The sequence below is a fragment of the Phyllobates terribilis genome, unplaced genomic scaffold (genome assembly GCF_046119375.1).
Source record: "Phyllobates terribilis strain yellow unplaced genomic scaffold, ASM4611937v1 Scaffold_11__3_contigs__length_659146591, whole genome shotgun sequence".
In the NCBI taxonomy this organism is placed as follows: Eukaryota; Metazoa; Chordata; class Amphibia; order Anura; family Dendrobatidae; genus Phyllobates; species Phyllobates terribilis.
In genome coordinates, this window is record NW_027362771.1 from 154,225,526 (window position 1) to 154,249,108 (window position 23,583).

At 47.9% G+C, this 23,583-nt stretch overlaps 1 long non-coding RNA gene across 2 annotated transcripts in view; it reads left to right on the forward strand.

Annotated features, from left to right (window-relative positions):
* The first annotated feature begins 4,485 nt into the window (after window positions 1–4,485).
* Window positions 4,486–23,583, forward strand: part of LOC141165042 (uncharacterized) — a 101,216-nt gene continuing 82,118 nt past the window's right edge. Inside the window, exons 1-2 of one of the 2 annotated variants that reach the window (XR_012251038.1) lie at window positions 4,486–4,564; window positions 11,387–11,432. This is a non-coding gene — a long non-coding RNA (uncharacterized lncRNA). The remainder of the gene's footprint in view (window positions 4,565–11,386; window positions 11,433–23,583) is intronic. The other variant, XR_012251037.1, reaches the window with a different exon arrangement.

Below are 23,583 nucleotides of genomic sequence, written 5' to 3' on the forward strand. Positions count from 1 at the left end.
AGGGTCTGTGCTGACAATGGAGAGCTGATGGAGATTGGGGCGATGCCACCCCGCTCTCAGGAAAAAGATCGCAGGCTTTCTGAAGGCTTGTGCTTCTTTTGCGGAAATTCTGGTCATTTTATTAAGAACTGTGTGCTTCGTTTGAAGAAAGAAAAAAAAATGGTCAGTTATGCCCGTATTGCCTGTTTAAATTCTAAGGGAGTATTCCTATCTGCCACTACTGCTGCTCAGGATGAATTAATTGAATTTCGGGTATTTGTGGATTGTGGTTCTACTCTGAATGTGATTGATGGGGGATTCTTGGAAAAACTTAGATTAGAACCTAAAACTTTGTCATCCCCTATTGCTGTGGTTTCTGTTGATGGCTCTCCCTTGAAGAGTGTTACTCATAAGGTCTGTGAATTTCCCCTCACTATTAATGGTATTCACCAAGAAAATTTGGATTTGGTGGTATTGGATAATTTGCCTTCTCCAGTAATATTGGGGTTACCCTGGTTAAAATTGCACAATCCTGTACTGGTATGGTCTACCAATGAAATTAAGTCCTGGAGCCCTAAGTGTTATGACAAGTGTTGTAACGGACGTATTGCTGCTGTGGATAAAGGGGAATTGCCTGTACCTATTCAGGATTTTTGGAGAGTTTTTTCTGAGGAGGAGTCACAAATTTTGCCTCCCCATAGAGACTATGATTGTACCATTGAATTTGTCCCTGGAGCGACTCTTCCTAAAAGTCGTTTATTTAATCTTACTATTCCTGAGAGAAAGGCTTTGGAGGAATACATACAGACAAGCTTGGCAGCCGGTCACATTAGACCTTCCAAGTCTCCTGTGGCTGTTGGATTTTTTTTTGTAAAAAAAAAAGATGGCGGTTTACGATCTGCGATTGAGGATTCCTTCTAAAAAATTGGGTCCCAAGTTCGTAGGGCCCTTTAAGGTGCTTCAGATAGTTAACCAATCTGCTGTTAGGTTGGAGGTTCCTAGTCCTGGAAGATTAACCCGGTGTTTCATGTTTCTCTGTTGAAAAAAGCTGATGTGTCTGATGGTGACGCCTCTGCCACTGTTCCTCCGGTGGTGGAGGACGGGGAATATGAAATTTCCCGCATCCTAAATTCTAGACGGTATAGAGGGAGTTTGCAGTATCTCGTCGCTTGGAAGGGTTTCGGACCTGAGGATAACTCATGGGTGAGGGCAGATGATGTTTCTGCTTCCAGACTTGTCAGAGCGTTTCACAGGAGGTTTCCTGGTAAGCCTGGGCCTAGGGGATCCGGAGGATCCTCTTAGAAGAGGGGGTACTGTTAGAACTCTCCTGTTAGTTTTTTTTTAGTTTGCTGGTCACATGACCATTTTTGCCTATTTAATCCGGCTCCGCCCTCCTGGTCTTGCTGGACTTCATTGTATTTACTACTCTTGAGCTAGCTTGGTGCTCTGTTGCCGTTTTCTGTTAGCTTTGCTAGGTCTTCTGACCTCTATGCTTTTTGTTGTGTGTTTGTCTTTGACTGCTACTATTTCTGCTAGGAGGTGTCCAACTTATCCCAGTCCCTAGTTCTTGTAGGGATCCCTCCCTCACATCTATAGGTCTTCGTTCAGACTAGCCGAGGACTTTAGCGGGTCTGATCGCAGGATCAAGTTCCCCATTACATCGTAGGGATCTAGTTTAGTTCTATTGTAGGGACAGTTCTCCTGTCTTTCCTTAGTCCCTGTAGCAGATCATAACAGAAGAGGAGCAAGCAGTTCCAGAGGCAGAAGACCTGTACCAGCAGCCCAGGAGAGTCAACCCTCTGCTGACAGTGAGCCTGCCATGCCTGCGGTAAGCAAAAGGACCCGCAGACAGCTGCCTGCCCTACCAGTACACCCAGCTGGTAGCTGAACCCCTAGCGCTAGTGGGGAAAGCCAGGTCGGTCCACCACCAGACAGTGGGTTAAGGAGGTCAACCAGGAGCACAAAGGGGAAGATACCCGCTCGCTGGAGAATATAGGGTGCACTAAAATTGTAAATAACCCTGTTGCCAAATGTTGAAATGTTTGCCAAGTTACCTGCGTGATTATTAATAGCGTGTTTCAGTTTCTTGCAGTTACCGTAAGGACTCAAAGGTTATGGACTTTTTATAACCGGGACCTTGTATGGACTGCGTTCGGAGCCTAACCCAGGAATGAACTAAGACTGTAAAGGACTTGGGGTAGGACAGACCCCCACCTGGTTAAGGCTCCCCGTTGTGTGGGTAATATGGACACCCGGTCACAGACCACACTGTGACCTTAAGAACTCAACCTGTGCGTCGTTTGTCTACTCGTGTTTTATGGTTATGTATATTGTTCTTGTTTCTTGTTTAGTCCCGGAGTACTAAATTTTACTAGGGGGGAATGTGTCACCCTGGCCTGGATGCCACAAGTGTAATAAAGCTGTGTCTGAGAGCAAGGGGGAGGTTCTCTAGTCAGGGGAACATTAGCATGCAGTACCTCCTGTCTCAGGCCAGTATGGGGAGCAGGCTGCCCCTATAAAAGCTGGAACTGGGGGCAGGGTTAGAGATAACTGGACGACCTGTCTCAGCACTGAGAAGTGTCCAGAGCAATGAGGGACAGCTGTATTGCACCCTAAGAGGAAGTGTGGCAGTAGAAGAGCCACAAGCCAGAGACAAGAAGCGAAGTGAGCCTGTCTTGGCAGATAAAGGACTTAATTTACCAGACTTTGGTGTCTGAGGCTGGGAGGATTCCACATCCTACAGCAGATAACCAGTCCGCAGGGGACTGTATATTCCTTGGCCTAAGAAGCCTGGAGGCTCTGCCACAACAGAAGGGACCAGTAAAGCCGTACCAGGCCGGGAGCAGAAAGGAACCCACATCGCAGGCCATACAGGCGAGAGTACACGGAAAGCTCGAAAACGTGGGCTGTTACCCTATAAGGAGGAGATAGCCAGAAGGAGCACAGAAAGCACGGTAGGCCTACACCCTCACCCTGACTAGGGCCAATTTTCCAATTGCTCTCAGACATCCAGGTCCCCTCCTAGCCGGGACTGTTTGTGGGTCAGTTTATCTGTTTTAGTAAAGACCCTGGACTGCAACCTGTTGTCTGTGTGCTCCTTGCTCCTCCAGCACTATCCGCACTGGGACTCTCACCACCATCACTCCCACCATCCATTATACTGCCCTGGGGCCGCACTCTTCCCGTGGGGAGTCACACAATCCCAGCTGCATACATCATCAGCCCCAGCGGTCTGCCTTGCAGCGGCGGTTCCTAATGACCGCAAATCCACGGGTGGCGTAGTCGGACATAATCATCAGCACATAACGGACTACCACTGGCCTGACCACCCTGAGCCACGGAACCGGGTTGCCACTACTACTCCCACCGTTTCCCTATTGCCCGGATCCGAGTGCCCCACGGCCCAGGGGGTGAGTCATATGCAGCTGCTTCTAATGGTATGAGGCAGAGAGATGGCAGAGGAGGATCTCTTCTTCCTTGTGTACTGTGTATGGCAGCTCTTCATTTCACTCTGGAGCTCAGCTGAAGGGAAACTGACAAGTAGGGATGGAGCATGGAGATCGAAAAACTGCAGGTGCAAAATGATAAATTAAAGATAGAAGTCATATAATGACCAAAAATTATGTAACTCCTTGTGTACACACACAACAGTTAGCGTAATTCTGTACAGAAACTTGTACACTTTAACTAAAAACAAAATTGTCTCATTGGCTATGACAGTATATTATGTGGATCCACTGCGTATACCCATTCTACTTTTTATTTGCCATTATTTATTATTTTGTTTATGTTGCTTATATTGGACTAACATATTCCACAGTGCTGTAGAGCTTGTCACCAGAGATTATTGGAACGTTCTGTGGCAAATTGAATTTGAGATGAATTTCCTGAAATTCGCAGGTACCCACAAATTCAAACACTTTGCAATTCGATTTATGTGGCATGGAAAAAAAATACCGTTTCAAACACTCCTGAAGAGTCGCAAAGCGGGCTAAGGACAGATACAACCTGGCAAGCTTCAATATAATGCTTTGTAGCTATAACATCACAAGGTCCAGCGCAACAGATCATGGGAACTACAGCAAAATCAAAGAAATGAGCTTGTTGGTATTCAGGCAATGTGTAGAAGGACGTTCACAATGTGGCCATTTCACAAGCAGAACCCAAGAAAAAAAAACAAAATAAGCATATACCCAAAAGTTAAAGTCAGGAACTGAGTTTTTTTGAAGGGAGAAAACTGATCAATTGCCCGGGGCCCCCACTCACTTAGGGACCCCCAGCATTTCTGTTCCAAGGTTAAAACTGCTTAAGGACTTTTGGTGACATGACAGTTATGTGACCATGATGTCACCAAATGTCCTTTAAGTGCAGGATTCTAAAGGAAATGAAGAGGCGACAGGCTGGCATGCAGGGCCATCGTTAGAGGGAAGGCGTGGCAAACTGGGCAATTTCTCACTGCAAGCATTTTTATTCTGCGGTTAAGACTACTTAAGCAAATTTGATGACATCATGGTCATGTGGCCATGGTATGACCAAAGGTCCTTTGCCTACAGAAGTCTAGAGGAACTGAAAAAGAGACAGGCTGGTATGTACCGTATGTGCAGTGTGTCTATATTTACATGTGTATGTGCAGTGTGTTATGACATGATTATATATGAATAAATGTTGATTTTTTTTTCAATAATAATTGTGGATTGTTGTTCATGGAAAAAATAAGACATCCCTAAAAATAAGCCATTTTTTGGAGCAAAAAATATTAGAAGACCGTGTCTTATTTTCGGAGAGACATGGTAGTAATAGTACTTTTAAGTAACATAGGGTACTTTATTAACATTATTTTGATCAAAAAGCTGTAAAAGCCATCCCACCATGACAATCGCAGTGGGATTGGCTTTTACACTTTTTTTAATCAAAATATTATTAACTAAATACCAATGACGTACATAGAAACCATGGGGCCCCATAGCAAAAATCCTAATTGGGCCCCCCCCTTTCCTCTCAGTGGAGTAGGCAGGGTCACGGCGCATAGGAGGAGTCACAGAATGGCATGCCTCATAAATTTAAAAGCGGAGAGGGACATGAATTACAGCGCATACAGAATAATTTTGGTCCTATTGAAGCCCCTTACTGTTCTCACCCACTACAATACACCTTTTATGACCGCTCAGAGTATGATGCTTTCAAAAATGCAGCTAACACATTGTATGATACCCCCACGCACAGTATGATGACCCCAGTGTCCCCAAAACAGTATGATGTCCCCACAAGTAAATACGTCAACACAATATGAGACCTCCATATAATGTATAATGGCCCCACCAGTACAATTCCCCCACACACTGTATGAACGTTCCCACAATGGTCCCCACCACATAGTATGATGGCCCCCTATATGTACTGACTGATTGATTAAAGAAAGGAAAATGCAACTTGCCTAGAAACATTCCCCTCTTGCGCTGTTCCACTTTGTGCAGCTTGAGGACTGAGGCTCCGTACAGGAGGAGACTCAGATTGACAAGCTGAATGATGGAGAAAGGATCTGACACCTCCCTGTTCCACCATTATAATCATTGTCAGACTGGGGTACATAGGACCCACCAGTGACATTGATTCTCAGGGCCCTCCTGAGTCCATCGCAAGCCACCCTGTGGTTTGCACCAGCATCAATGATGCCACCGTTCTACCAGGCACACAACTGCTGCAGCTTGTGATGCATACCTATCCAAGATGCAGTGGTCTTGTATCAGGTAGAAAGGTAGAAACATTGATGCTGGCGCAGATCACAGATCAATCTGCGCTGGATCCAGATGAGTGACAGCAGGCGAGTATGATTTATTTTGTTATTTGTACACAATCTAGCCACATTAGAACCTTTTGTATTACTTCTGGCGTGCAGCGATTTCATTATTTTGGACAACTCCTTTAACAGTTGATACTTATGAGTCACTGGCCGCATGTATCAGGCACCGGCTGTATGATCCCAGACAGGAATGTCTAATTGTGAAACTGCAGCATTTCAGAGAATAAAACTTTATTAGCAGAGCTGTGCTCTAGATTAGTCAGACAGGCGGGTCCCTGGCGGCTTCTCCCCACCTGCTGCCAATGACTGACAGGTCTCTGCCTAAGTGCGCAGTCACTGCCGCGGGCGGGGAGAAGTGGCCAGGGACACGCCTGTCAGACTAGTCTACAGCCCAGCTCTGTCCCCTAATAAAGTGTTTTTCTCTGAAATGCTGCAGTTTCACAGTTTGGGTACGTGCCCACGATCAGGAGCCGCTGTGAGTTTGAAGCTGTGTGTCTATGCAGCGTCAAACCTGAAGTGTCCAGATGTTACAGCATAGTGGATGGATTTCTAGAAATCACCCGCAGAAACTGACATGCGGTGCGTCTTTCAGGACCGCAGCATGTCAATTTCTCTTGCGGGTCCACATGCGGGCTTTCCACATAGACTAATGTGGCACCCCAGGGGTCTGGTTTCCACAGTAACAGCAATGTTATGTCTGAGAGCAGGTGGGAGGTCTCTTGGTCAGGGATCCTGTGCATGCCACACCTCCTGCCCAGTCCTGGGAGGGGAAGAACTTCCCCTATATAAACCTAGGGCTGAGGCAGGGTTAGGGAGTAGAGAAGAAGTAGAGACAGAGAAGAGAAGCAGATCTAGGAAAAGAACATCGGGAGCTCTGTGGGAGCAGTGCTATAAGGAGTCAGGGCTGGCAGCTGCAGAGCTCGCCCTGACTGAGAAGCTATCACCGGACCCGGAGTCCGAGGCTGTGGGGACTAATCTTTACCCAGCAGCAGAAACCGCCCGGCAGGGGATTTCAGGTCCTCTGGCCAAGAAAGCCGAAGGCACGGTCACACGCGTGGGACCAGCACCGCCGTCGTGGAGCGGACGCCACTAGAAGGCCCCGAGTCACCGGCCATATGGGTGAGCACCACACGGTACACTCAGGGACGTGGGCTACTTATACCCGCCTCTAGCAAGGTAGCCAGAAGAGTACAGTCAGTTTGGGAGGCCTACAACTCCGCCTGGCCAGGGGAGATCCCATCTGCTCAAGGACTGACCAGGCCCCGATCGCTAGCCAGTACTCCGGGAGGGTCTATCTTTATCACCAGTAAAGACCCTGAATTACACCGCATCGTCTCTGAGTGATTCCTGCTACCCCCATCATCCACGTCGGCTGCCCTGAGGCCATACCCCTCCCGTTGGGGGTGATACTATCACGCTGCACAATCCTACCACCGGCCTCAGCGGTCTGCCCTGCAGCGGCAGCTCCTTCGCTGCATTCAACGGGTGGCGTAGTCGTCCAACATCTACCGCTAATACATCGCCGCTCAGTTTGACTCCCTGGGCACGGACCGGGTCACCGCCACGAGACTACAACCCTCAACAGATCCGGCTCCGGGTAAGCTCCCATGCGCGCGATGCCGCGCGACGAAGGCCCAGGGGTGCGTCAATTTTTGGCGTAGTCGGCAGGATCTCGTGCCCGCAACCACCGGGTACTGCGTGCCTGAAAAAGACTGTTCAAACTTACCAGTGGTGAAGATTCCCGCCATCCGGCGCCATCTTCTGTCTTCTTCCCGCCATCCGTGGAGTTTTCCCGCCGTTGGACGCCATCTTGAAGACGCCGCGCGGGAAGAAGAGGGGCGTGGACTCCGAAAGCGCGTGAGAACTGAAGCCCCGCCTCACGTCCGGACGTTGCGTAAGGTCCTGGAAGGAGCCCAGCAGACGCCGACGTCACAGGAGCGCGACGGAAGGTCCTCAACCCTGACGATCCACTGCGGAGCCGCGGCCTACGGAAGAGGATCATCGCAAGGTAGGCCACGGTCCACTAGGGGGGAGGAAGATGTCGGATACGGAGGAGAGCTTCACTGCCTCAACCCCCGCCAGCGCCACCGCTGCTGCAGTCATGCCTTTCACCATGCCCTATATCCCGGGAGCGGCCTGGCTACCCCAGTACTCAGGGGAGTCACATACCCTGCATGACTTTAGAGAAAAGCTGGATAGCCTCTTCCAGGTGTATCCCCTCACAGAAGAGCAAAAAGTGAGCATCCTGGTGGCCCAATTAACCGGGGCAGCCCAAAGGGAGGTAAAGTCCTGGCCACCTGGGGGAAGGACTGTTGCAGGGATACTAACCCGGCTGAGGGACACCTTTGATACCCGCACCTCAGCCGAGATCAAGCTTAGATTCTACGGGTGCAAGCAGCGAGCACACGAGAGTATAAGGGACTATGCCCTGAACCTACAAGAGGCCCTGAGAGCCATTAAGCAGACCGACCCTGACGGCGTGGGAGACGAGGACAGGCTGTTGACTGAACAATTTATAGAGGGTTTATATTGCAATGCCCACCGAACCCAGTTGCGGGCAATGGCCTTACAGGACCCTCATCTGGGATTTGCACAGTTCAAGGACAGAGCCATCCGGGTGCTCCGAGAACCGGCACCAGGTGGCGTTGTGACCCACAGACGCCCCACTACCACTTACCACCAGGAGGCGGCACCCTTGTCGGCAGGGCCTGTGGGAGCTGATGCGCAGGCTTTGAACAATGACCCGGCTCCAGACCTGCACCATCAGGTCCAAGAGCTAGCTAAAAGCGTTGCCGCGCTAACCCGAACTGTGCAGTCTTTACAGGTTTCCACTCCAGGGAAGATCCAGCTGGCATCCGGACCGGAGGACATCCCGTGGCGTCGACCAAGGAGGACCCCACCGGCCAGAGGAAGACCCAGCGACCGATACAACGAGGACAGACCCCTACCTGGTTACGTCTCCCTGTTTTGGTGAAATGGACACCTTTGTTTTCTTCAAAGACTGCACCCGGTTGCGGACACGCCGTAACCATCTTTATGTGTTTTTCTTATTGTATTATTATTGTTTATACCTTGTTATGTTTTTCTAAAAAATATGTTTAGTCCCGGAGTACTAAATTTCACTAGGGGGGAATGTGGCACCCCAGGGGTCTGGTTTCCACAGTAACAGCAATGTTATGTCTGAGAGCAGGTGGGAGGTCTCTTGGTCAGGGATCCTGTGCATGCCACACCTCCTGCCCAGTCCTGGGAGGGGAAGAACTTCCCCTATATAAACCTAGGGCTGAGGCAGGGTTAGGGAGTAGAGAAGAAGTAGAGACAGAGAAGAGAAGCAGATCTAGGAAAAGAACATCGGGAGCTCTGTGGGAGCAGTGCTATAAGGAGTCAGGGCTGGCAGCTGCAGAGCTCGCCCTGACTGAGAAGCTATCACCGGACCCGGAGTCCGAGGCTGTGGGGACTAATCTTTACCCAGCAGCAGAAACCGCCCGGCAGGGGATTTCAGGTCCTCTGGCCAAGAAACCCGAAGGCACGGTCACACGCATGGGACCAGCACCGCCGTCGTGGAGCGGACGCCACTAGAAGGCCCCGAGTCACCAGCCATACGGGTGAGCACCACACGGTACACTCAGGGACGTGGGCTACTTATACCCGCCTCTAGCAAGGTAGCCAGAAGAGTACAGTCAGTTTGGGAGGCCTACAACTCCGCCTGGCCAGGGGAGATCCCATCTGCTCAAGGACTGACCAGGCCCCGATCGCTAGGCAGTACTCCGGGAGGGTCTATCTTTATCACCAGTAAAGACCCTGAATTACACCGCATCGTCTCTGAGTGATTCCTGCTACCCCCATCATCCATGTCGGCTGCCCTGAGGCCATACCCCTCCCGTTGGGGGTGATACTATCACGCTGCACAATCCTACCACCGGCCTCAGCGGTCTGCCCTGCAGCGGCAGCTCCTTCACTGCATTCAACGGGTGGCGTAGTCGTCCAACATCTACCGCTAATACATCGCCGCTCAGTTTGACTCCCTGGGCACGGACCGGGTCACCGCCACGAGACTACAACCCTCAACAGATCCGGCTCCGGGTAAGCTCCCGTGCGCGCGATGCCGCGCGACGAAGGCCCAGGGGTGCGTCACTAACATCTATGAGGAAAGTCCGCATGTGTAAAAAAAAAAAAAAATTGCGCCGCTCATTTGCATAATGAGGGCCGAAGCCGAGCGGCTATTCTGCAGCGTTGGGGCTGCAGGCGGCTCCTGACCGTGTGCACATACCCTTAGCCATTCCTGGCTGGGATCATACAACCGGTGCCTGCTACATGCGACCCACAGTGTGGGCACCATGTATCAGGTTCACTTTAAATGTATTTATTCACCTATATGTTCACATGTGGCCCTTCAGCCCCATCACACGGGGCCTTTCTTAAATTTGTAATGGAGCTGAAATGCCACATGTGACCATATGTAAATACATGTATGTACTAAATACATGGGCAGCACATACACATATGTACACATACATGGACATGACACAAAGAACATATTAGACACGCACATATTACACATGCATTTACCCTTTCTACAGATGACTGCACATGATGCATGCGGCACTGGACAGCAGTGGGGCCCTCACTTGCCAGATTGTTCTTCCTGTAGCCTGTATTTCCATCTTCTCTGTGGTGCAGCCTCCCCACCTCCTGGGACCCGACTGCAGAGCTCACTCCTCCCTTGCTATACTTGCAGAGCAGAAGGCTCTCAGAAACCCCTGGTGGTTTTGACCGAGCCTGGTTGTTTACAAGAGTATTTGCATCCTAGGGATGCAGATACTGTTGAAATTCTGATGAGGGGATGGAGGGGTCCGATGCTGTTTCACATCGGGCCTTCCTGTCTTACGTGCCCGATAGCAGCTGTGTGGGCTGCTGCTATGGACAGTACGCACCTGTGAAATACCTTATGTTACTTATATGTGCTATTACTATTTACTTACTACAGTAGGGTATATGCTCATTTTGTTTTTTCTTAAATCATGGGGACTACTAAAACTAGTATAAAAGATGGGCCGGCCAAGCAGCTCCATTTTATGCTTTTACAGCATAAGGATAGGAGATAAGATAGCACAGATCATTCAACATAGAGACAGAAGAAGGTACTATTGTTAAAGAACCTTTAGTATCATCAATAAGTAGAGAAAGATAAGGCAGGTGGCGGCAGCATTGTCAGGCTGGGTGCCCACAATGCGCTTTCCAAGCGTTTATGCTGCGGAATTTCATGTTTGATAAATATTAGGTTTAGGGTCCCATCAAAGAAAAGTACGCCTTGCCATGACTGATGGGTTCTCATGAATTGGCTAATTTATGGGCTGAGTACCTTACTTTTTATAAGTACAGTAATGTACCGTAGTTCAAATTTCATATATTCAATGATTGCATACATCTTAGCGTATACAGAGTGCTGTTGAGTTGTTTTGTTTGTCTAATTGTCACTATTTACGTCACTCCTTCACAGTCTCAGACACAATCTCTAGGGCCAACAAATCAGTAGTTTTTTATTGTGGGAGAAAGAGGGATCCTAAAGGAAACCCATGCAAACATGACGTGAATACAATCTATATGCAGGTATTGCCCTTGGTGGGATTGGAATCCAGGACCCCAGGACTGTGAGGTAACTGAACCACTGCAGGTCAGACAATAGAACATTCTTATGAAAGCCAATAACCACATTAGACTTTATCGAATGTTTTTGCTGTATGGTATTCTACTGCAGAATTAGGGATACCTGGAGTTGTAAGTAAATCATACTATTTAGTCTATATAGTTGCACAACATAATGCAGGAATATAATATTGTGCAAGATGATCAGTTTACTAACTTACATTATGCAATTCTTTTCATTGACCTGGGTGTTGGAGTTAGAATATGTTTTATGAGATGAGAGAATGATTTTATTGCAAGATCATTGAGAATGTAGTGAACTACAGGTGAAAAGGTCATTGGCCCTAACAACTGATTGGTAAATCTAGGAAAGAACCAGATAAGTGGCCGTGTGGCTTCACAGCAAGGGCAACGCTACATTTAAAACTGATTACCCGCAATGTCTGTAAGAAATGTTTCACTAAACAATCTTGTCATGTATTAATAGAAATCCTATGACGAATGTTAACATATAGAATGAAATATCATGTTGTACATGTGTGTAAAAATAGGACAGATGAAGCAAAACTTTTTATAGCTCAAGGTATCAAATTTTGAAGAACAGTTCAAACTAATAATCTCATTCAGAGTAATCTTTGAAGCTCCAAAAATAGCTATCATGCTCGTGGTCTTGCTATAATGAAAGTGATACAAATTAGCATCTCAGGTCTCCACGACTGAATGAATGTTTGTCTACAAGATGGCTTGCCAATTTAATGTTGGTGAAGTTAGACTAGCCTTTCTTTATTCAATTATCATCATTTTACTGTAATCTGAGCTAAATTTTAAGTATGTCTGTTTTAACATATAAATCACTTGAATTGAAATGATGGATGAATGATTAAAAAATTCTTATGATACTTAAATACTCTACACCATACATGTCAAGCTATGGCCCGTGGGCCAAATCTGGCCCTCAGGGTGGTTATATTAGGCCCTCAACACCAGAACCGCAACCCCTATGAGGGGTCTATTATTCTGTATGGAGGACTATGGGGGGCCCATTATTCTGTATGGAGGACTATGTCGGGCCCATTATTCTGTATGGAGGACTATGTGGGGCCCGTTATTCTATATGGAGGACTATGTGGGGTCTATTATTCTGTATGGAGGACTATGTGGGGTCTATTATTCTGTATGGAGGACTATGTGGAGCCCATTATTCTGTATGGAGGACTATGTGGGGCCCATTATTCTGTATGGAGGACTATGTGGGGCCCATTATTCTGTATGGAGAACTATGTGGGGCCCATTATACTGTATGGGGGACTATGTGGAGCCTATTATTCTGTATGGAGGACTATATGGGGCCCATTATTCTGCATGGAGGGCTATGTGGGGCCGATTCTACTGTATACTGGTTGGCCTGAGACTTTGTCCAAGTTTGTCATTTTGGCCCTCTGTGTGTTTGAGTTTGACATCCCTGTTTTACACCGACAAACTTTTTCACCCTTTAAAAAATTTAGGATGAAGCCACAACAAACTCTGCAGAGACGAGCAGATCTCTTTGCTTCACTCCCGGTCCAGGGCTCAAGTCAGTGCTCTCTGGCTGTGGACGGGAGCTGCACACATTTCTTTACCTTCTGGAATTCCAGACTCAGTTTTTGATAAGCTGGGCTGGCAAGACATCAGCTATGCGCCTCACATGACAACCCATAGAGCTATTCTGCTGTGGCATATTTCATAAAATGATGAACTACAGAAGGGCTCCAGGCAAAAAGATAACTCTCTAATAGTGTTGAGCCACCCCCGTAGTGTTCGGTTTCGGTTCGGTTCATCGAACACCGGGATGTTCAAGGAACTGTTCGTCGAACACCTTAGAACACCGTCGAACACCGTCGAACACCGTTAAAACCAATGGAAGGCAAACAAAAACACATAGGAACACATAGAAAACACCTTCAAAGGTGTCCAAAAGCTGACAAACTGCTCAGAAGACACTCTCTTTAAAAAAGCCGGCCGGCAATTCAGCAGCGGCATACACCGGCACCCGACAATTTAGACAAGAAGGAATAGAGCATCACACATAGATTAGATAGATAGAAACATGTCAGTCACATATATAAGAAGTACAGTGACAGTGTTGGTTACTGTACTTGTCATTTAGTGTTAAAGGATTTATTAAAAAAAATATTAGTGTTTTCATGCACCGTCTCTTTAAAAAAGCCGACCGGCAATTCAGCATCTGTACCCGACAATTTATAACAGAAAGAATAGAGCATCACACATAGATTAGATATATAGAAACATGTCAGTCACATATATAATAAGTACAGTGATAGTGTTGATTACTGTACTTGTCATTTAGTGTTAAAATAAAGTATTTATTAAAAAAAAAATTGGCGTGGGGTTCCCCCGTAATTTTAGGCTCTAGCGGAGGTTAAGCAGACGGCTGGGGCAGAAGTTTGAAGCCTGGGAAGGGGGTAATACCCACGGAGCTTCTCAGGCTACTAATATCAGCCCCCAGCTGAATACCTAGCCTTTACTAGCTATTAAAATTGGGGACCCCAAAAACAATGACGTGGGGTCCCCCCTATTTTAATAGCTAGCAAAGGCTAGGCAGACAGCTGGGGGCTGATATTAATAGCCCAGGAAGGGTGCCATGAATATTGGCCCCCTCCCAGGCTAGAAACACCAGCCGTCAGCCGCCCCAGAAATGGCACATCCATAGGATGCGCCAATTCTGCCACTTAGCCTCGCTCTTCCCACTGCCCTGTAGCGGTGGCAGTGGGGTAATAGGGTTGGGGTTGATGTCAACTTATAATGCCAGCTGACATCAAGCCCAGGTTAGTAATGGAGAGGCGTCTATAAGACACCCCCATTACTAACCCCATAGTCAAAGTTACAAAAAAACACAAACAGCCAGAATAAAGTCCTTTAATTGAAATAAAGACACAATTCTTTATTGTTCTAAATTAAACCATACTTACCATCACGCCCATTCCAGCTGAAGCCAATGATCTCCTGCAATAAAAGTAAAATAATAAAGCAACATCATCCTTACCTTTCCATGGTTCCCACGACAGCTTCAGCTCTGCTACATTCACATGACAGGCTGGACCGCAGCAGAACGCTGCCATCCAGCTTGCCATGCAGCAGACACTGAGAAGCGCAGGCATGCTTGTGCTCCTCAGTGTCTCGCTGTGACGGCATCCAGATGAGCCGAGTTCATGTCCAATGAACTCAGCTCACCTCATGCACGTCACTGACAGCGTGGGAAAATTCTCCTGCGCATGCGGTGAATGCAGTAGAATTTTCCCACGCTGTCAGTGACGTGCATGAGGTGAGCTCATGTCCAATGAACTGGGCTCACCTCATGACGTCACTGACAGCGTTGGAAAATTCTCAGCGCTCAGCGCTTGAGCAGGAGAATTCTCCCACGCTGGGATGGCATTGAGATGACAGGCTGGATCACAGCTGAGCGCTGCCATCCAGCTTGTCATCCTTCAGAGACACTGCAGAGCGCAAGCATGCCTGCGCTCTGCAGTGTCTATGAATGATGGCATGCTGGATGGCAGCGCTCAGCTGTGATCCAGCCTGTCATCTCAATGCCATCCCAGCGTGGGAGAATTCTCCTGCTTGAGCGCTGAGAATTTTCCCACGCTGTCAGTGACATGCATGAGGTGAGCCGAGTTCATTGGACATGAGCTCACCTAATGCACGTCACTGACAGCGTGGGAAAATTCTCCTGCACTCACCGCATGCGCAGGAGAATTTTCCCACGCTGTCAGTGACATGCATGAGGTGAGCTGAGTTCATTGGACAAGTTCATTCTGCTGCGGTCCAGCCTGTCATGTGAATGTAGCAGAGCTGAAGCTGTCGTGGGAACCATGGAAAGGTAAGGATGATGTTGCTTTATTATTTTACTTTTATTGCAGGAGATCATTGGCTTCAGCTGGAATGGGCGTGATGGTAAGTATGGTTTAATTTAGAACAATAAAGAATTGTGTCTTTATTTCAATTAAAGGACTTTATTCTGGCTGTTTGTGTTTTTTTGTAACTTTGACTATGGGGTTAGTAATGGGGGTGTCTTATAGACGCCTCTCCATTACTAACCTGGGCTTGATGTCAGCTGGCATTATAAGCTGACATCAACCCCAACCCTATTACCCCACTGCCACCGCTACAGGGCAGTGGGAAGAGCGAGGCTAAGTGGCAGAATTGGCGCATCCTATGGATGCACCATTTCTGGGGCGGCTGACGGCTGGTGTTTCTAGCCTGGGAGGGGGCCAATATTCATGGCACCCTTCCTGGGCTATTAATATCAGCCCCCAGCTGTCTGCCTAGCCTTTGCTAGCTATTAAAATAGGGGGGACCCCACGTCATTTTTTGGGGTCCCCCATTTTAATAGCTAGTAAAGGCTAGGTATTCAGCTGGGGGTTGATATTAGTAGCCTGGGAAGCTCCGTGGGAATTACCCCCTTGCCGGGCCTCAAACATCTGCCCCAGCCGTCTGCTTAACCTCCGCTAGAGACTAAAATTAAGGGGAACCCCACGCCATTTTTTTTTTTAATAAATCCTTTATTTTAATACTAAATGACAAGTACAGTAATCAACACTATCACTGTACTTCTTATAAATGTGACTGACATGTTTCTATCTATCTAATCTATGTGTGATGCTCTATTCTTTCGGTTATAAATTGTCGGGTACCGCTGCGGAATTGCCGGACGGCTTTTTTAAAGAGACGGTGCATGAAAACACTATTATTTTTTTTAATAAATCCTTTACACTAAATGACAAGTACAGTAACCAACACTGTCACTGTACTTCATATATATGTGACTGACATGTTTCTATGTATCTAATCTATGTGTGATTCTCTATTCTTTCGGTTCTAAATTGTCGGGTACCGGTGTACGCCGCTGCTGAATTGCCGGCTTTTCATGTTTCACTGTGAGCACTGTTCCCATCGATTTGGGCAACCACTGTAATGCCACAACCACCATGGCTGTGGCATTACAGTGAGTGGCAGACAATCCTTGCATGATTGGTGCTCTAAATAGCGCCAGACATGCAGGACACGCTTTTGGTGCACGAACAGTTATCGAACATAACCTCGAACAGCCGAATTTTTTGCAAATCGTTCACGTTCGTCGAACGACTCGAACACAGCCCAAAACAGCTCGAATTTGAGATTGGCGAACAGTTCTAGTCAAACACCGCTCATCTCTTCTCTCTAACTCTGTAAAACAGTGGTAGATGGAGGTACCATACGGCGACACATGGAGCTCCTATAGCTCTGTTTTTTGGAGATGTACGGGTATGAGCACTATGGGCCCAGTATAGTCGCTGAACACAGGTCTGCATTTGAAACAGTCCCACCATGCATACAGAAAGTAATAGGCAATTATATGCCCAGATGTTTACATATGTTATGATTTACTGTTAATTCACTTTCAAATGCTGCTACAATCTTGAGAGACAAGACTGGAGATTGTGCTGCAGCTTTTGAGAAAGCGTTTCCCTCTCCCTGTGCTGGATTTACAGCTACATTGATCAGTACTGCTGTATAGTATCCTTCATGCTGCTCTGTGTGTTACAGAGAGATATAAAAGCAGGATCGCCTCTTCTCTGTGTGCAGTGTATGTAAAACATCATAGCCGCTAGCCTCTGCTTACTGCTAAACTCAGAGAAAACTGGTAGTCAGAGAGGGAATCTGCAAAGTGGAAAACTGAAAAAAAACTTAAGGATCCCAATTATATAAAAGCCCAAAATAGTGCTACTCCTGATGTACACACACACGACAATCTCAAAAGCTGCTACAATCTGTCTTGGAAATCAAGACTGGTTTTAGCTTACTGAGGGATCAGAAGTTGGGGAGAGCCAGAGGCAGAGAAACACAGTGATTGTGCTGCCGGTTTTGAGTATGTATTTACCTCATCCCAAGCAGGATTTACAGCCACACTGCTCAGTACTGCTGTATAATATTCTTCATTCTGCTTTCTGTTCTACAGAAAGATATGCAAGCTGGATCTCCTCTTATGGCTATGTGCCCACGATGCAGAAATGCTCCGGATTTTTTCCTGAGCGTTTCTGCATCTCCCTGGCAGAAAAAACGCATGCGGATTGTACATGCGGATTGTACATGCGTTTTTCCTACCAGGGACTTGCGGAAGTGAAGCGTTTTTCACTTGCATTTCCGCATGCGGGTTGTCAAGCGCTTTCCAAGCGATTTTAGCATCACTTGGAAAGTGCTTGACAACTTGGTCACATTATATAAATCCATGCAACCGGCATGGATTTATATAGTGTGATTGAAAGAATGGTAAAAAATAAAAAATAAATATTCTACTTACCTTCTGATGGCCTCCGGAGTCTTTATCCGATGCGTCCTGGCTTGTCGGCAGCTCGCGGTAGACTAAAAGGAAACGCTTAAAAAACGCATAGTCGGCACACAGCCTATGTGTGTGTGCAATGTATGTACAACATCATAGCAGCTAGTCTCTGCTCACTGCTAAGCTCAGAGAAAACTGACAGAGAGGGAGCATACAGAGGTTGCCCAACCCTGAAATCCGATTTTTTTGAGCTAATCTGTGCTGTATTGTAATGTACAACACCGCTATACATTTTGTTTTTTTGTTTCTACCTTTCATTCCTCCTGAATTTCACTTAATTTCCTTCACCCAGTTTGTTTATATGCTGCTCTCCAGACCAGGCAGTATCCTGGGCTTTTATTCTAAGCTCAAAGCCAGAAGTAGCCCTGCCCCCGGTCTTAGTGTCCAGGCCAGCCCTCTTCCCGACCACTACTCACTCATTGGCTGTTAGTATCTGCCCTCGCACTGACTTCTATCATGTATTGCAGCATTGGAAGTGATTGCGAATGATCCTGTGTCCTCTCATCTGTAGTGCAATAATCTACCTCACATCACATCCACAGTGGTGACAGAGTTGGCACATGCCCACCAAATTACACCGGACATAGGAATCCTGTGAATTGAAGAGTCCATAGTAATGTGTGTCTGCAAGTGTGTAGGTAGATATGAATGTGTGTGTGTATCTACAGTATGTGTATACACAGTATATATGTACAGTAAAGACCAAAAGTTTGGACACACCTTCTCATTTAAAGATTTTTCTGTATTTTCATGACTATGAAAAATGTACATTCACACTGAAGGCATCAAAACTATGAATTAACACATGTGGAATTATATACTTAACAAAAAAAGTGTGAAACAACTGAAAATATGTCTTATATTCTTGGTTCTTCAAAGTAGCCACCTTTTGCTTTGATGACTGCTTTGCACACTCTTGGCATTCTCTTGATGAGCTTCAAGAGGTAGTCACCGGAAATGGTCTTCCAACAATCTTGAAGGAGTTCCCAGAGATGCTTAGCACTTGTTGGATCTTTTGCCTTCACTCTGCGGTCCAGCTCACCCCAAACCATCTCGATTGGGTTCAGGTCTGGTGACTGTGGAGGCCAGGTCATCTGGCGTAGCACCCCATCACTCTCCTTCTTGGTCCAATAGCCTTTACACAGCCTGAAGGTCTGTTTGGGGTCATTGTCCTGTTGAAAAATAAATGATGGTCCAAATAAACGCAAATCGGATGGAATAGCATGCCTCTGCAAGATGCTGTGGTAGCCATGCTGGTTCAGTATGCCTTCAATTTTGAATAACTCCTCAACAGTGTCACCAGCAAAGCACCCCCACACCATCACACCTCCTCCTCCATGCTTCACGGTGGGAACCAGGCATGTAGAGTCCATCCGTTCACCTTTTCTGCGTCGCACAAAGACACGGTGGTTGGAACCAAAGATCTCAAATTTGGACTTTTCAGACAAAAGCACAGATTTCCACTGGTCTAATGTCCATTCCTTGTGGTCTTTAGCCCAAACACGTCTCTTCTGCTTGCTGCCTGTCCTTAGCAGTGGTTTCCTAGCAACTATTTTACCATGAAGGCCTGCTGAACAAAGTCTCCTCTTAACCTTTGCTGAAGAGATGTGTCTGCTGCTAGAACTCTGTGTGGCATTGACCTGGTCTCTAATCTGAGCTGCTGTTAACCTGCGATTTCTGAGGCTGGTGACTCGGATAAACTTATCCTCAGAAGCATAGGTGACTCTTGGTCTTCCTTTCCTGGGGCGGTCCTCATGTGAGCCAGTTTCTTTGTAGCGCTTGATGGTTTTTGCAACTGCACTTGGGGACACTTTCAAAGCTTGCCCAATTTTTCGGACTGACTGACCTTAATTTCTTAAAGTAATGATGGCCACTCGTTTTTCTTTACTTAGCTGCTTTTTTCTTGCCATAATACAAATTCTAACAGTCTATTCAGTAGGACTGTCAGTTGTGTATCCACCAGACTTCTGCACAACACAACTGATGGTCCCAACCCCATTTATAAGGCAAGAAATCCCACTTATGAAACCTGACAGGGCACACCTGTGAAGTGAAAACCATTTCCGGTGACTACCTCTTGAAGCTCATCAAGAGAATGCCAAGGGTGTGCAAAGCAGTCATCAAAGCAAACGGTGGCTACTTTGAAGAACCTAGAATATAAGACATATTTTCAGTTGTTTTACACTTTTTTGTTAAGTATATAATTCCACATGTGTTAATTCATAGTTTTGATGCCTTTAGTGTGAATGTACAATTTTCATAGTCATGAAAATACAGAAAAATGTTTAAATGAGGTGTGTCCAAACTTTTGGTCTGTACTGTATGTTAGCCCACACACAAACCTCAGTTTCTGTAGAACTGCATAATACACACCTCAGTTGATGCACAACCTCACAATGCACACCTTGGCTGCTGCAGAACATCATAATACACACCTCGGCTGCTGCAGAACTTCATAATACACACCTAGGCTGCTGCAGAAGATCATAATACACACCTTGGCTGCTGCAGAACATCATAATACACACCTCAGCTGCTGCAGAACCTTATAATACACACCTCAGTCAGCTACTGCAGAACATCATAATACATACCTCAGGTACTGCAGAACCTCATAATACACACATCAGCTGCTGCAGAACCTCAAAATACACTCCTCAGCTGCTGCAGAACATCATAATACACACCTCAGCTACTGCATAACCTTATAATACACACCTCAACTGCTGCAGAACCTCATAATACACACCTCAGTTACTGCAGAACCTCATAATACACACCTCAGCTACTGAAGAACCTCATAATACATACTTCAGCTGCTGCAGAACATCATAATAAACACCTCAGCTTCTGTAGAACCTCATACCTCAGCTGCTGCAGAACACCATAGTACACACCTCAGCTACTGCAGAACCTCGTTATACACAGTTCCGCTGCTGCAGAACCTCATAATACATCTTAGCTGTTATTGTTGCATTATGTAACGGGTCTGGGAGGCGGAACCTCTGAGCTACTATACAAGGGGGCGGTCCTTGTAAGGGAGCGGGTGGCGACCAGACAGGCAGTCACAGCAGGTGACCGGGACAGTCTCTAGAAGAACGGGCAGGAGGTCACGGCAAGTGACCGGGGCAGTCTCTGGGTGAACGGGCAGATGGTCATGGCAAGTGACCGGGGCAGTCTCTGGGTGAACGGGCAGATGGTCACGGCAAGTGACCGGGGCAGTCTCTGGGTAAAGGGTTGGTACGACCTGTGGCGGCTGATGGTAGACGTGAGCTCCCAGGTGAGCAGGCGAGAGTCTCAGGATAAACGGGTGGTCACAGCATGTGACGGCGGAGCCTCCAGGAAGACCAACAGACAGGCGGCAGATGAGCGCTCCCAGGTGAGCGGGCAGAAGTCTCTGGACAGGCGGGTGGTGACAGCACGTGACGGCAGAGCCTCCAGGTAGGCTAGCAGACAGGCAGCAGATGAGCGCTCCCAGGTGAGCGGGCAGGAGTCTCTGGACAGGCAGGTGGTCACAGCACGTGACGGCAGAGCCTCCAGGTAGGCTAGCAGGCAGGTAGCAGATGTGCGCTCCCAGGTGAGCGGGCAAGCTGGTCCATAGACAGACTGACAAGAGTTGGAAGGCAGACCGTCGGACCTCAGGCAAGCAGGCAGGTAGTTGATGTGCGCTCCCAGGTGAGCGGGCAAGCTGGTCCTTAGACAGACTGACAGGAGTAGTAAGGCAGACCGTCGGACCTCAGGCTAGCAGACAGGTAGCAGAATATCAGGCAGGAATAAGACAGCAAGCTGGCAGGAATCTGGCAGGTATCTGGCAGGTAACTGGCAACGGGACCTGAGGGCTGAAGCAGAGTAGTGAACAGTGCAACAACATTGCTCGGGCACCTCCATTTTGGAGGAGGTGCCTTATATATGGTGAAGTCCTCCGGCCATTGGCCGGGGACTCCTTAGGACGGCGCGCGCGGCCCCTTTCAGAGGGAGGGAGAGCGCGCGCGCGCGCCCTAAGCACAGTGGCCGGGAAGGAGCGCACGCTGCCAGCAGAGCGGGAGGAGGACGCCGGGCACGGAGCAGAGAGGTGAGGGGAACAGCGTCCCTGCCTAGCAGAGGGCAGGGACGCCGGCGCTACAGTACCCCCCCCTTTAGGCCCCCCCTTTTTTAGGCCAGACAGAAATTTAGCAAGGATGAGCGGGGCATGGATGTTCTCCCGGGGCTCCCACGTTCTCTCCTCAGGACCAAACCCCTTCCAATCTACTAGAAAAAAGGTCTTTCCTCTTACCCTTTTGGTGGCAAGAATGTTCTCTACCTCAAACTCGTCCTCAGCAGAAACCGGAGCAGGAGGCGTACCTGTAGACTTGGAAAAAGAGTTAAGTACCACAGGTTTGAGGAGAGATACATGGAAGGAGTTAGGGATCCGTAAGTTAGCCGGGAGTTTCAATTTATAGGCCACCGGGTTGATCTGACTGATGACCTCCAGAGGACCGATGAACCGAGGCCCTAACTTGTAAGAAGGTATCTTGAGTCGGACATATTTAGATGAGAGCCAGACTTTATCTCCAGGACGAAATTGTGGAGGATCCAGGCGTTTTTTGTCAGCGTGTCTTTTCATCCGTTCGGACGACTGAAGGAGTGCGGATCGGGTACTCTCCCAAATGGAGGAAACTTTGCTAACGAGAGATTCCACAGCCGGGTTGTCCACAGAGGTGGAGACAGGAAAAGGAATCCGAGGATGCTGACCGAAGACTACAAAAAACGGGGATTTGGAGGAGGATTCACTCTCGTGATTGTTATAAGAGAACTCGGCCCATGGTAGGAGATCCACCCAGTCTGAATGATGGGCATTAACGAAGTGCCGGAGGTAACTGATCAGGTTCTGATTGATCCGCTCCACATGACCATTGGACTGTGGGTGGTAAGCGGAAGAGAAGTCCAGGGTGACGTCTAGCAGTTTACAAGTGGCTCTCCAGAAGCGTGAGGTGAACTGTACCCCACGATCCGACACGATGTGGAGGGGCAGGCCATGTGACGAATAAAGTCTTTAGCTAGCTCGGGTGCAGACGGGAGGCCTGGCAGGGAAACGAAATGAGCCATCTTGGAGAAGCGGTCAGCGACCACCCAAATGACCGTACAACCGGCAGAGACTGGGAGGTCAGTTATAAAGTCCATTGCTATATGCTGCCAGGGGGCAGCAGGTACAGAAAGCGTAAGGAGGCGACCGGCTGGCAGATGTCTCAGAACCTTGTTGCGGGCGCAGGACACACAGGCAGAAACAAAGTCTATTACGTCCTTGTGCAGGGTAGGCCACCAGTAGTGCCGGGTAATAAGCTGGAGGGTCTTTTTCTGACCGGCGTGGCCAGCCAGTTTAGACGAGTGACCCCAGTGAAGGATCTTCTCCCGATCAGGTACTGATACGAACGTCTTTCCGGGAGGGAGACGATTTAGACTCACGGGAGCCACCTGCATTACTCTGGCGGGATCGATGATGTGTTTCGGATCTTCCTCGAGATCAGACACCAGAAAGGATCGAGACAAGGCGTCCGCCTTGACGTTTTTGTCAGCCGGGCGAAAATGAAGAACAAAATCAAAGCGAGCAAAAAACAAGGACCACCGGGCTTGGCGCGGGTTAAGTCTCTGGGCATGCTGGAGGTAAGCCAAGTTCTTGTGGTCAGTGTAAATTATTACCGGGTGAAGAGCCCCCTCGAGCAGGTAACGCCACTCCTCCAATGCCAGTTTGATGGCCAATAACTCTCGGTCTCCTATGGAATAATTGCGCTGTGAGGAGGAGAAGAGT